General features: G+C 36.5%; 1 protein-coding gene across 2 annotated transcripts in view; it reads right to left on the bottom strand.

The window, feature by feature from the left end:
• Positions 1-9,073, bottom strand: part of LOC114355219 (tyrosine-protein phosphatase Lar) — a 139,692-nt gene extending 130,619 nt beyond the window's left edge. Inside the window, exon 1 of one of the 2 annotated variants that reach the window (XM_028307928.1) lies at positions 8,994-9,013. The gene's annotated coding sequence lies outside the window, so the exon portion shown is untranslated. Of the gene's footprint in view, positions 1-8,993 lie in introns of both variants that reach the window. The other variant, XM_028307929.1, reaches the window with a different exon arrangement.
• Positions 9,074-12,977: the final 3,904 nt, after the last annotated feature.

The following is a 12,977-nucleotide window of genomic DNA, read 5'->3' on the forward strand; positions in this document are numbered from 1 at the left end:
GTAATATACTTACGAGTAGCTACATCAGAATTTACCAAATACCGTGACATTTGCTGATCGTGTATTGTCGGATGTTAGTACTTATTTATTACGACAGCAATAAACCATTTCGTTAACGTGACATGAATATCTGTCTCCAAAATCAAGAATAAGTTTGTTTAAAAAGAAGAATGCTAAGGCAGCACTGGATACAATATCGCCTTGCTTCATAATTTCTTGATGTAAAATGAATTAATTGAAAAATTGATGAACAACAGTATTAACTAAAAGTTGCTTAAATCTGACAAAACTAGAGGTCAGAAATTTCTGACGACAGTTTTTATAAACATTTGGTATGGCGCGGTATCTGAATATAGGTACCAGTTGCCGGTACTAGAGCAAGAAAATGTATGAAAAAGTTCGTCCGCTAATTATGGAGCCACACGTGACAGCGACTGGTCGCTAAATGAACGACGCTAATGCGAAAAGGAAGCTTGCCTAAATACTGTTTTTATGAAGAGAAACTAACTATGACTTAAGGCTAGATAACTATTGGTTTGAGAATGTTACAGTGCAATTAGTTACATGTTCCATTGATATCAGACGGTATAAACAAACGGCAGAAGAACAAAGGAACCGTCCAACCTAACCACTTAAGTAAAATAGGTCGACCGCAGCTTGATCTCTTGAAAAAAAGTTCACAGTAACGCAATAACTGACGATGTTCGAACCAGTTGAAATTCATAATCTATCAAAATCTGGATCTGGTAGGTACTTCCGTTAAATTTGCGAAACCATTCAACAATCACAACGCTGTAACTGGAGGCTCAGATATTCGGAACTCTTCGAAATAATTTAATAGAAAACTTATCACTCGGAATGTAAATTCGTGCTACCCAAGCCCAGTGGTAATCCCTAACTGCTGGACAAAGTTACTTATATGAATTATGTATGATGGAAATTTTACAACCTTTGGAGTGGTGGTTATGTTCGACCCGGCTATGTCCAGTCATGAATAAATTAATGATATCTTAGAGTTTGTTTAGGTGGCCCATTAATTGGAAAAGGGTTGGGGAATGCCCAATGGTGAAGGATAACGTTTGAACTACATTATATTCGGATTAACGTTTCAAATTGTGCTGGTATGCAGATTTGCACATCGCCCTTTTCATTTTTCGCGACTGCGGGACAAAAAAAGAGGATAATGTGTTTATTGAATGAGTAAACAATGTAACTGTGGCTTGCTGAGATAGAACAGGTAAATATGCATGCATTTAACAAGTTTCAAACGTCTTTTTCGAAACTAAAACTACAAATGAGATGAGCATTCCCTCTTGTACTTTATTAGCCAGTGTCAGAGCCCGACAAACGCGAATTTAATTTCTTACCCAAAAGTCTTGAAGTTCCGAAGTCGGAAACTTCGTTCTGTCGCACAATTCCAGAATTGTTTCCACCAAATTACCAGAGGGCGCTGTCGTGGCGGTACATTTTCATTACAGCAGTGAGATTAATGGTATTATCTTGTGGAAAAATGCGCGTTCAGAGAGACCATTATGGTAAGGACAAGCTGGAGAACGCTTACGTGGTTTAAACGGAGTTTATTGAATTTTTAACGTGCACTTACAGTTGTTAGTGAGAATGTAGTTGAAAGATTTTTAACGCGAATCTAAAAATAACGAATAAAACAATTAAATTTGATGTTAAACTTTTGGGCTTTTTTGTGGTAATTTATTCAGAATAATTGTGATAACATTTACTTTAAATTTACAATGATGGCTACTGGGCTCTTAAAATCATAGCTTACTTTAGAAAGTTACTGGAATCATTTACCTACTCCAGTTAGTTAGCTTAGCACCCACACAAAATCTCTTAAAATAAATCCAAACTATTTAAAATCAGACTATCTATAAATAGTAAGACACTAAGGTGCCACCCACAAGACAGCTGTTTCAAATTAGATTCATAATATTAATTAAAACTATTAAGTAATAATTTTATTATTAATTCATTTTTTGAGAATGGATGGATGATGTTTTGTACATGATATTAATTAAAACCAAATACCTAATTTATATGAGTTTTTTTAGAACGGATGGATTATTTTTTGTACAGTCAACAGTACATCGTACGAGTACTTAAATAAATACTTTCTATTATCTATCTACACAGTGGATATATCGTCATCTGTACCTATACTATCTGCTTTACTAAAAAAAATAAGCTATTATTCTCTAAATTACTTGGCAATTTAAAAAATACTAAAACGATCACGAAAAGACTCAGCGACACCTCAGGGATCGTTTGATTTCTGAACTAGAAAATGAAAGTGCGTATGGCCACGCTCCCTAGGGCGGGCCGGCATTAATAAACGAATCCATGTATTTCGAGACTGTCACAGACCTAAAATATTCATGATCAGGACCGCAGCGGCCGGTACAGATTAGTTATTTCGAAAAAAGAGTTTGGTTTATGCTTTGGGACACCACACAATGAGATGGATATGGGATTTTCAGTGGCAATTTAAATGCGGTAGCATTTGTAATTGGAATTCGTTGAAGGTAAATTGATACCTATTCTTTATTACACACGACACAAAACTGACCATTGATAAGACTTTACGTAAGGTAACTACTACCGAAGGCATATTTCGAAATGACTAGCCAAATAGGTATATGTTTTTCAGATGATCAATAACAGAAATTAGAAACCAATTAGCAAAACTGCTTCCCATTTGATTAAAGGAACCTAGACCTATACCTTAATTTTTTTTTCATATTTGGACTTCTAAATATTAAAATTTAATAGCCAAAAGTTTAAATTGTAGACTCTCCAAGACGAAATGTTACAAATTGTACTTTTTTGCCCCCGAATTGTTTAGGAGGCGCTATTCCTCGGGGCGCACTAAGTAGTTCACCTTCAACAACTGAAACTGTTCTTTCAAACTGCTCTCACGTTTCTCTCAGTTCGGTGTTTACCTACTTGAAGAATTGCGCTTACAAACTAAGTTTTAAATTCAGAATAATAAGGCTCGAATCGCACCGGAAAACGCAGCGTGGGACGTCCACTCACAAGGTGGACCGACGACCTGATAAAGGTAGCAGGAAGGCGCTGGATGCAGGCCGCTACCAACCGTGCGATGTGTCATTGGGGGAGGCCTATGTTCAGCAGTGGACGTCCTATGGCTGAAATGATGATGATGATGATGAAGGCTCGAATTACAGAACGCACACGTACAGCCTAGAACAGGTTCAAGTCTGTGATTGATCTAAATATTGAAATTTAATTGTCCTAATGCAAGATTTCACTCCAGTATCATTTTGAAAAAAAAATCTGAATACGAACTTCGTTCGTTTCAGCCGAAAGACGTCCACTGCTGGACAAAGGCCTCCCCCAAGGATTTCCACAAAGACCGGTCCTGCGCCGCTTGCATCCAGGTACTTCCCGCGACCTTCACCAGATCGTCGGTCCACCGACGTCGGAATACGAACTTAGAACGAATTTAAATCCTAAACAGAGCAGTCTAGCAAATATACAATCTAACAAACATTAGTCATTCCTTTTTAAAAGGCTGCATGACTTTAGTATATTCGATTTTTTCACTCGAGCCCCATTCAAATTACCATCAAAGAGCCCATGAACCAACCCTTTGACTGACGTTTAATCACAAGCCGTAATAAAGTGACAAGAGGGTCTGATTGGACCGAACACGGCTCACAAATTATGTCGTATAAAAATGCCATCTAAATACGATATGCGAACGGGCCTTAATGACCACGTACTCCACTTCCAATTACTGGCTGTTGATGCCGATCTGTGTGAGCCACAGTAAAAGGAAAACAGCCACGCTTCAATCTAAGTGTCGTCGTCGATTTTTATACGTCTTATTTTTTCGTTTCTAGACAAAGGCCTCCCCCAAGGATTTACACAAAGATCGGTCCTGGGGCGCCCGCATACAGGCACCTCCCGCGACCTTTACCAGATTGTCAGTCCATCTAGTAGGAGGCCTGTCCACACTACGTCCTCCAGCCCGTGGTCGCCACTCGATAATTTTTCTGACCCAACACGGACATCGTCTCTACGAGCTATGTGTCCCGCCCACTGCCACTTGATTTTAGCAATTCTGCGTGCTATGTCGGTCACTTTGGGTCTCCTGCGGATCTCCTCATTTCTGATTCGATCACGCAGGGAAACTTTGGGTCAGTATAGTTCGTATCAAATCAAATAATCTGTTCGTTCTGCCCGAGCTACGCTAAGAGTGCTTTTTCATTTGGCCGGGGTATAACGTGCCAACACGCTGAATTATATCGCACTCAAATTATAGGTACGCTGTAATTATAGCGGGGATCTGTGACGCAAACACCAATTTGATCGCTATCGCTCCCAAGGAAGCATCAACATTTGCATTCTCGATGGAATCGATGTAATATCGAGTTGGAATGCTACGTTAGCGAATGAATTTATCGATTAGGTACGTTTAAGGGACTTAAGAATCGTTTTATGCCAAAACGCATGGCGAATGATGATAACAGTTAATGTAATATGCTGCACATAATTCAATACGTGTAACGAGATTTTTATCGCTATAGAGGAATGTTAAAGATCATAACTCAGTTGAAATATTTTCTGTTATTTCGATGCGATGTGATAATGTTAATTAAAGTTTTCTTTTCTTAAATAAACATTAAAATCGACAAGAACTCTAATGTTAGTCATGAATACCAATCCTTAAAATGAATCATTTATTGTAGATACTATTGTGACTGAAAAACATGAGCGTATTGTTTCTTTGACATCGCATCATCAGTTATTTCATTTTATTTTTTGTACCTACTAACCGCTTTAATTAAGCTACGATATTACTAAATCGCTCGTTTAAAACCTACACGATTATATTTCATATGTACTATCCCCAATATTAGCACTAGTATCACGCGTGTGGAGGCGTCACGGCCTCCGCAAAAATGGTCACGTTCGGATAGCGGGATTGAATCCCGCGGCACGTGACGACTTGCAAAAAAAACATGGCGGTGCACCAGTAATAGATTTTGTAAAGGTGGTATGATCACTGCAGTTTTTATTACTCGTTACATGATTTTTATTTGTGTAGTATTTAACATTAAATATGTGCAGAAGATTAAATTTTTACTTTTGTATTCTTTATTACTTTTTTATATGCTTATTTACTTACATTGAACATTATTATATAATTTTTTATAAATTTTAAAACAATGGTGATAAAGGTAGCAGGAAGGCGCTGGATGCAGACTGCTACCAACCGTGCGATGTGGAAGTCATTGGGAGAGGCCTATTTTCTGAAGACTGAAATGATGATGATAATGATGAAAACAATGCTAGGGACAAGTACATTACTAGCAACTTTTTATTGGTAGAGAGAAGATAATCTTGTTTTTTTTTTTTGTAAAAATAGGCGACAGGTATTCAATGCTAAACCATGTTCCTATCTTAGCTACGAGTATTTCTTCTACAAAACTTGGATATCTCAAATTCAATTCAGTCGCACGAGGATAACGTAGCTAAAGGATATTTTGCTAGCATTCATCCCTGCGGAGTGGGTCTTTAATGCTCCATCGATAATATCTACGACAGGCATATCTGGCCTAGAATGCCGAAAAATTGTGGGCTAAGAATTCGGGCCTAACATTCTGTGGAGCTTTACTGATGTAGTATTTTTTACATATTTACGCGTTACAAATATTTTTACGCTTGTATTCACAAACTATGCTTGCTTAAGTGAAGCAGCAAATCGAACGCACAGCGTTGAATAGAGTTCTGTGATTGATTCGTGTGTCACCCTGTGCGTCCATGCGCACTGTGAGATATTTTTTATGTGACAGGAGGCAAACGGGCAGACGGATCACCTGATGGTAAGTAACCTCATAGTAATGTTTGTGAATACGGGCGTTAGTAAACGTATTGTCATTGGTATAGGTAAAGGAAGGTATTCAGTTGTCAAATGTACTCATATTTACTAAACTATACGAACAGCTACTATGACATCTTATCTTATTACAATGCGATTTTGCATTAAAAATTACGGTTTGATGTAGGTACTGTTGCCTGTACTTTAATCATGGACCATCTAGATACATATTGGACTTTTAAAAACTGAATCGAATATCAATTAACATTGGTTTGACGTATCAAAATAAATATTAAATGACTTTATTTGTGATACAACTAAAAACTAAAAGTAACAATGATTTATTTAAACAATTTTAACTTTTAGTCCTTTGAAACAGACAACAAAATACTTATACGCAAAGATAGATTGAAGCCCATACGGTTTTTTCAGCTGTAAAACGCTTGTTTGCGAAGAGAACAACGAGAAATATCGCTATCAATTACTCGTATTCATTACTCAGCGATGCGAGATCGGTTCGATATCGACTGGACAATTTTACGGGCAACGATGCTCGCGTTTACAACGATACGCATGTTTTGGGGTGTGGCGTGAGTGCTAGCGTAGGTTTTAATTAATCTAGATGTACGATAATAACTATGTTAGGTGACGGTAGGCCTATCATTGTAGATAAACATGTCCTACAAAATCTCATGAGTTTCAATTAAGCTAATCTCATCTGTAGCGCAAAGTGAAACTATCATTGGAATATTGCGATTGATTCAAATACAAAGGCCTAGTCCCTTCTATAACTTTTTCAGAGGAAACAAAGTCAAAATACTCTGTTGAATAATGAAATTGAGTAATACACATTTTTTTATTATATTAATGTAATGGTAAGTTTACATTTCTTGGAATATTCTTAATTTTCATTCACTCAGGTAGAGATTATTTTTTTGTGCAAGCAAATAACCAAAATTAAAGTTCAGTATCTAATATTTTGAAAAAGCCGCTGGTACTGCCACCTTTTGGTACAAGCAAAAGCGGAATTAATTTTTACAGTGTAAACCCTCTAGCAATGTCACCCCACCTTTACAATATCCGGTACAATGGAGCCGCGTCTGATAGAACGCAGCCGGGCGCTGATTAGATCAGGATGTTTGCCATTAGCGATTTATTACCTGCCGAAATCCAGCTTTGTGCAATGTGGGCATTGGTGGCCAACGGATTACGAAAATGGTAATTGACGCATAACTGTATTTAGAGTTATATCGGGACTATTCCCACCTCTCGTTCCCACCGCTGCAACTCCTGTGTAGCCAGAATCTATAGCTTAACCGCCAACCAGTGAAGGACAAATTTGGACCCGCATATCTGCTAAACCCGCGTGTGCAATACAGATCTTCGATTCATCATCATCATCATCATCAGCCCTTTACAGTCCACTGCTGGACTATGAGCCTCCTTCACTATAGTGGAGGGTTTTGCCATAATCTCCACGCTAGGCAGGCGGGTTGGAGATCGCAGTTTAAAAGATTGATGTTTTTCAGAGAGCGCTGCTGCCCATTCTCTGTTTAATGTGTAGTCCCTAAGTCGCCTCTTACGACACCCGCGGGAAGAGTAGGGGTTGGTGACAAATGTATTCTGCTCTGCCGTCACCACACGGCTTACGGATCTTCGATTGTTGCAGCCAAATGACGTCCACTGCTGGACAATGGTCTCCCAAGGATTTCCATAACGACCGGACCTGCACTGCCCGCAACCAGGTACTTCCCGCGACCTTCATCAGATCATCGGTCCATCTACGTCTTCCGAATATAGAAGAACCGTGAAATACAAATCTTAATAGTATTGTAATTAAAACAATTTCAAGTGACGCACAAGACCGAAGCAAATGGTTCCTATCGGAGGCCAAGACACACGTTAGGTGTGCTTGTTAGTGAGTGCATAAAAAAATATATGAAGATTTAGTTCTTAGAAGTAGCCGCTATGGGCACTGTACAATCTCTTATTAATTTAATGTATTTTTTACGCAGTCGCTAGCGAGCACACCTAATGTAAACTCATGGTAAGCACACGTAATTAAGTGGTAAAGTAGGACTTGAAACTCAATGTTTCCCTTGTCTGTTGGTGTAGGTAATCACTTAGTAACTTAGAAAACTGTAGATATTTTCAAGATAATTTTATATTGTAAGCCTGAATCGCTTATATGCGTCCAATTTAGTAGGAACCGTGGAAGCAGATGTTGAGACCTAAACCTAAATTACCTAAATTGGTGGTTACATAACGTACTTATAATAAATAACTCGCAAAAACTATTATTAATATCTTGAAATGGCTCTCAGAAAGCCGAACGCTTTGATTAATGCTCAGCTTTACTGTGGACTTTCGCAAACGAAACAAATCACCCAAAAAAATAAAACTCCCTTTCGTTTCGCAAGAATATTGTAATTTATAAACTCGAAATTGCCGTCAGGGTTATTCGAGCGGGTAACAAACACAATGACAATGTCATGTTAACGAAAAATGTATTGATGAGTCTAGTCAACCACAAGCACAAAGGACTTATGACAACGGGTCATGCAATTTTCGCGTTCAGAATTACCCAGCCCATTTTTTATTCATAATATCGAATAACCGATTTATGCTCCCATCGAATTTAATTTTATTGTACGAGAACATTTCATTACGGCATCAAATAGAGTTAATCGAAATGTGCATACGCCGATGAGTATATCCGTATAGGCAATTTATGACAATAATCTGGACAAAAACCGGTTTTGCGGGCCGTATAGTAGCTGTGAGATTTACAGGAACAAAATTTATTGCTTAGTCCGTATAAAACGTGCGTTTGATTTGCATATAAGTGATTCGGATCTAAATGAATAGGCAGATTACCTTCGAAAATAAATTACGTTTAACTTATTGTAAATAAAAACGTAATACAGTTTTGTTACACTGTACAAATAGGATTTTTACGTTTTTTACTGCACTAGTTGATAAATTATGAATGCTTTTAATCGCGTGCTTTTAAATGTATGTATTGCGTTACTGTGAATCAGTTATCGGTTTTAGTTATAAATACGGTATCTCCTCCGAAGAATACGCTGCCCCCCGAAGAATACCTGCAACAGAAGTATACACCACAACTTACGTGTGAGATAACGAATAAATATGTTTCCAGTGTCGTTCACAGGCGGTAGTACAGGTGGCACAATCGACGGGCGATCTTCTGTCACTACTTCAGGGGTCGGCTCGGTTTCTTCTGTGACGTCGTCTGTTCAAGAGTATTTAGTTTAGCCGCGGGGTTGTCGTATTTTTGTGATTTTTGGTTTAGGGGGTTTTTGTATTCAGTTTTTTTGGTTGCGATATGTTTTGATTTTCTTAAAGTATTTTAAAGTATTCTTAAATAACTAAACAAGAATAAAGATAAATTACTTAAACTAAATTACAGACAAATAGCATTACTTATTGGTACTTGGACTGAGTGTAAAATTACAGATTACAAAAGATACGGATATAGAATTTCAATCAGACCCAATCCAATTACCGTTCAGATTAAAATAGTAGGTACTGATAAGTATAATCCTCGGCAATAATCAGGTATTGTCGCAGATCCAATCAAACAGATTACTGAGTAATATGGCCAAGGATTTACATAAATAGTTACGTACAGACAGCACATCAGACTATGAAGTTTTGTGGAAAAATAGCATTTATTGCAACTACACAAGAAGCACTATTTAGCTTGATGTGCTGTCGTCTGTACGAACCACATACAATTACCTAAGGTTAAAAGATGCTAGAGCTACCGATCGTGAGAATGATTAAGAAGTGGTAATTTAAATTGAATTCAATTATGTAATTAAATAAAGAGTGAAATTGCACAGCAATCTTTAGTAGTCACGTTTATAGTTCAGCATCTATAGAACCAAGCTCCTTCATATCCATCAGTCTAATAACACCGTTTCGATTAAAACAATGTTTTGTCTCTATTTAATCATTTGACAAAAAGGGACAAAGAATTGACCCGGTTTTATTACACTGATGTATTTTTATGAATATAGAGGTAATAATGTTGCAATGAGGACATATTCATTTGTTGATGTTGTATTTCAATTAGAATTAAACAAAACATCAATATTGTGATTACAATTTCGATTAAATTCGGCGAGTAAATTAATACGAATTCGAATGATGAAATGTGCCAAATTACTTCACAATGTGTTGTAAAATAAATAAGCAGTAGGTAGCTTATTTTGGTAAAGCAAGAAAGTGTAGAATAAAGCTAATTCTTATGAAAGCTTTTTGAGAAAGCTTTCATATCTGTTTACTAAACCCGACCATACAATTGGATGTACTTAGGTACATTTTAAGAAACCAATACAAAGGTCTGGCAGAAGTTCGCTCTATAAATCATCTATTGTTATAGAAAAAATACAATACACCGAATATAGAGTAGGTATACAGGGTGTAAGGTGTAATCGTTAAGTGCAAGGCTATTATAACAAAGATTATGTATGTAAAAAGTAATATTGAAAACAGGTTATCTGAATTGAAAACTTTTTTTGAGCAGAACAAGTCAGGTATTTGAACACAATCGCCCCTGATTTTAAGTGAGATGCAATCTAGGATGGTATTTTAGCACCATATCCATTGATACAACATTTTTTCATAATATCGAGAGGAGAGCAGACAGATTACATAAGAAGTTGGTAGTGTAAACGATTATGTAATGGCAGATTGGAAGTGTAGAGATGAGAGAGATACGAATAATAGTAAAGTATTATTAAAATCCGTTCCATAGTTTTTACATGAAGAAGTAAATACATACTTTTGTATTTTAAACATTCGCGTTCCATTTCAATTAAAATAGTAAGGCTGGGTTGCACCATCTTACTTTAACTTTGACAAACGTCAAAAATCTGTCAATCTCCATACATAAAACACCGGTTATCGTTAGAGTTACGGTCAAAGTTAGGTGGTGCAACTCAGCCTAAGACACGGGTCTTAACGCAACGTTTATTAATGAGTTACATAATTTCGTAATACTTTCGTATTTATTAATAGAAACACATCTTGACGTTCATAAGTGCCACTTGTGGTCTAAACTGAATAAATATTTTTGATTTTTTGATTCTGCATCCTTATTAACGTTAAACGACTCTTTGATAAAACATCTAAAGTCAAGTCTGTTTCATTCAAATATAGCTAAGGTTTCAATTGATTGATATTTTCCTTAATGAAGCATTACAAATTGAATTATCAGAACCGTAAATAGAATTGAAGGTAAAATACGCCAATTAAAATTGCTTTCTGCTGCAAATCGGTCGATAAAATTTTCTATTTAGGCGCGATTCGACGAAACTTTTATCCGAGAATAACTCGTGGTATAACTGGCACATTGATAGTTTCAGTATGGGAAATATATCAAAATGTCGAATAACTGACGGTTTATTCTGAGATTAATTTTTACTCTTGTTTGGTCGAATCCACTCTTACGTTGTCAAACGTCACAAGTACTTGTAATAGAAAATAGCTTTTACTCGCGTAGATTTTGATAAAAACACCAACTAACTATGCCTATGTGCTATTCTGATGATGATAAGAGTTTCATCAAAATCCGTCCAGTAGTTTTTTCATGAAGGAGATTTTTTACAATAATCTCCAACTCAAAAGAAACTTTCGCGTTTTTTTTTTAAATATTTCTGAGTAATAATGTAGGTAGTTATCTTAAATAGTAATTCATTAACTCCCACATCTTGTCACACTAAATAATTGTACTAAGAATAAAAATAATTTGTATACATTTTCTAAGACAAAAACACGGAAATATACCAAGAAAACGAATACCCATAAAGCAGAGAAGGTAAACATGTAAGTAGGTACTTTCATCGTCCCACCTATGCGGGCCTTCGTTCGGAAAAGTGTTGTACCTACTCCGTTATTATGTAAAATGAGTTATCGAAAGTTCGCGACCCACGTGTCCCAACTGTGTTGCCAGTATCCCAAGTATATCTGAAAGGAACCGTTGAGAAAATACCTTTTTGTGTGGCATTTACGAAGGAAACTTGGTGCTAATGATTTGGAAAATGCCAGTTTTGTAATACAAAAATATTATATTAATTTCTGGCGCTTCGAATTGCCATGGTGATGTCAATAAGCTGGTCTTAGAGAAAATAAAGTCCAATGGCGGAAAAGGGAGATTTATGTTTGTAAGAAAATAATAATGTTGTTTGAATGGTAAGGCATTTGAAAATCGGTAGACATTTCAACTTGTAAATAAATTTAAGACACTTTATTTTTGTAAATCTACAGCGACTTTTTTATAGATGCTACGCGAACAAAGTCGCGATGCTAGTACCTAATCTTAGCCAAACTAATCATATATCCTATGAAACTAAGTATTTTATTTGTCTTAAGATCGATTTTACATAGATACTGCAATTCCTGACTTTTTCATAAGATGAAACAGAAATACCTATCTAAAATCTAGACTAAAACAAATCTACAAGACGTCCGCAAAGTCCCTCGCTAGGGACAAACCACACGTTTATTTGGGTATACAAGAGAAGAGGGACATGTAATTTTGCTAACAAAAAAGCGGCCGCCGCGAAATTGGACAAAGAGTGCCGAGGTGTTCTGTAAATTGCGAGAAAAGAGACCCATTTCTAGTTGTGACGTTATTTTTTAGAGCGTTAAGTGTTTGAAGTACGATTTAAATGCCAAGGGCTACAGGTAACTTAAATAAGTATGATTGTTATGATTATAATTTGAAAACAAAAAATGTTCAAATCTGAAGAAGAATATTTTAAGCTCTATCATTAGCAGGGGTGAAAAATTTGGCAATTATCATCTTAGGTTCATTTAAGAACGTGCAAAATCGAATTTGTGAGGTCTAAATATTGAAATTCAAGACTTGAACTTGTGTTTTAAACACCTTATCAAAATGTGAGCTTTATTCCACCATTCATAAAGACGTTTATTCTGAACTTTGACCTGCACACTGTGGCAGGCAGATTCCAAGCTCTTTTGAGGCCTTTGTTCTTCCCGCTTTGTTTATTTTTAGCCTTTTTGTCCGCTGGCCATTCATTAGTGGCCTTTGGAGACGAAATTGTAAGTAGCTACGTAATAGACT

This window comes from Ostrinia furnacalis, unplaced genomic scaffold (assembly GCF_004193835.3).
Source record: "Ostrinia furnacalis isolate ACB-3 unplaced genomic scaffold, ASM419383v2 OfSCF2377, whole genome shotgun sequence".
NCBI classification, from domain to species: Eukaryota; Metazoa; Arthropoda; class Insecta; order Lepidoptera; family Crambidae; genus Ostrinia; species Ostrinia furnacalis.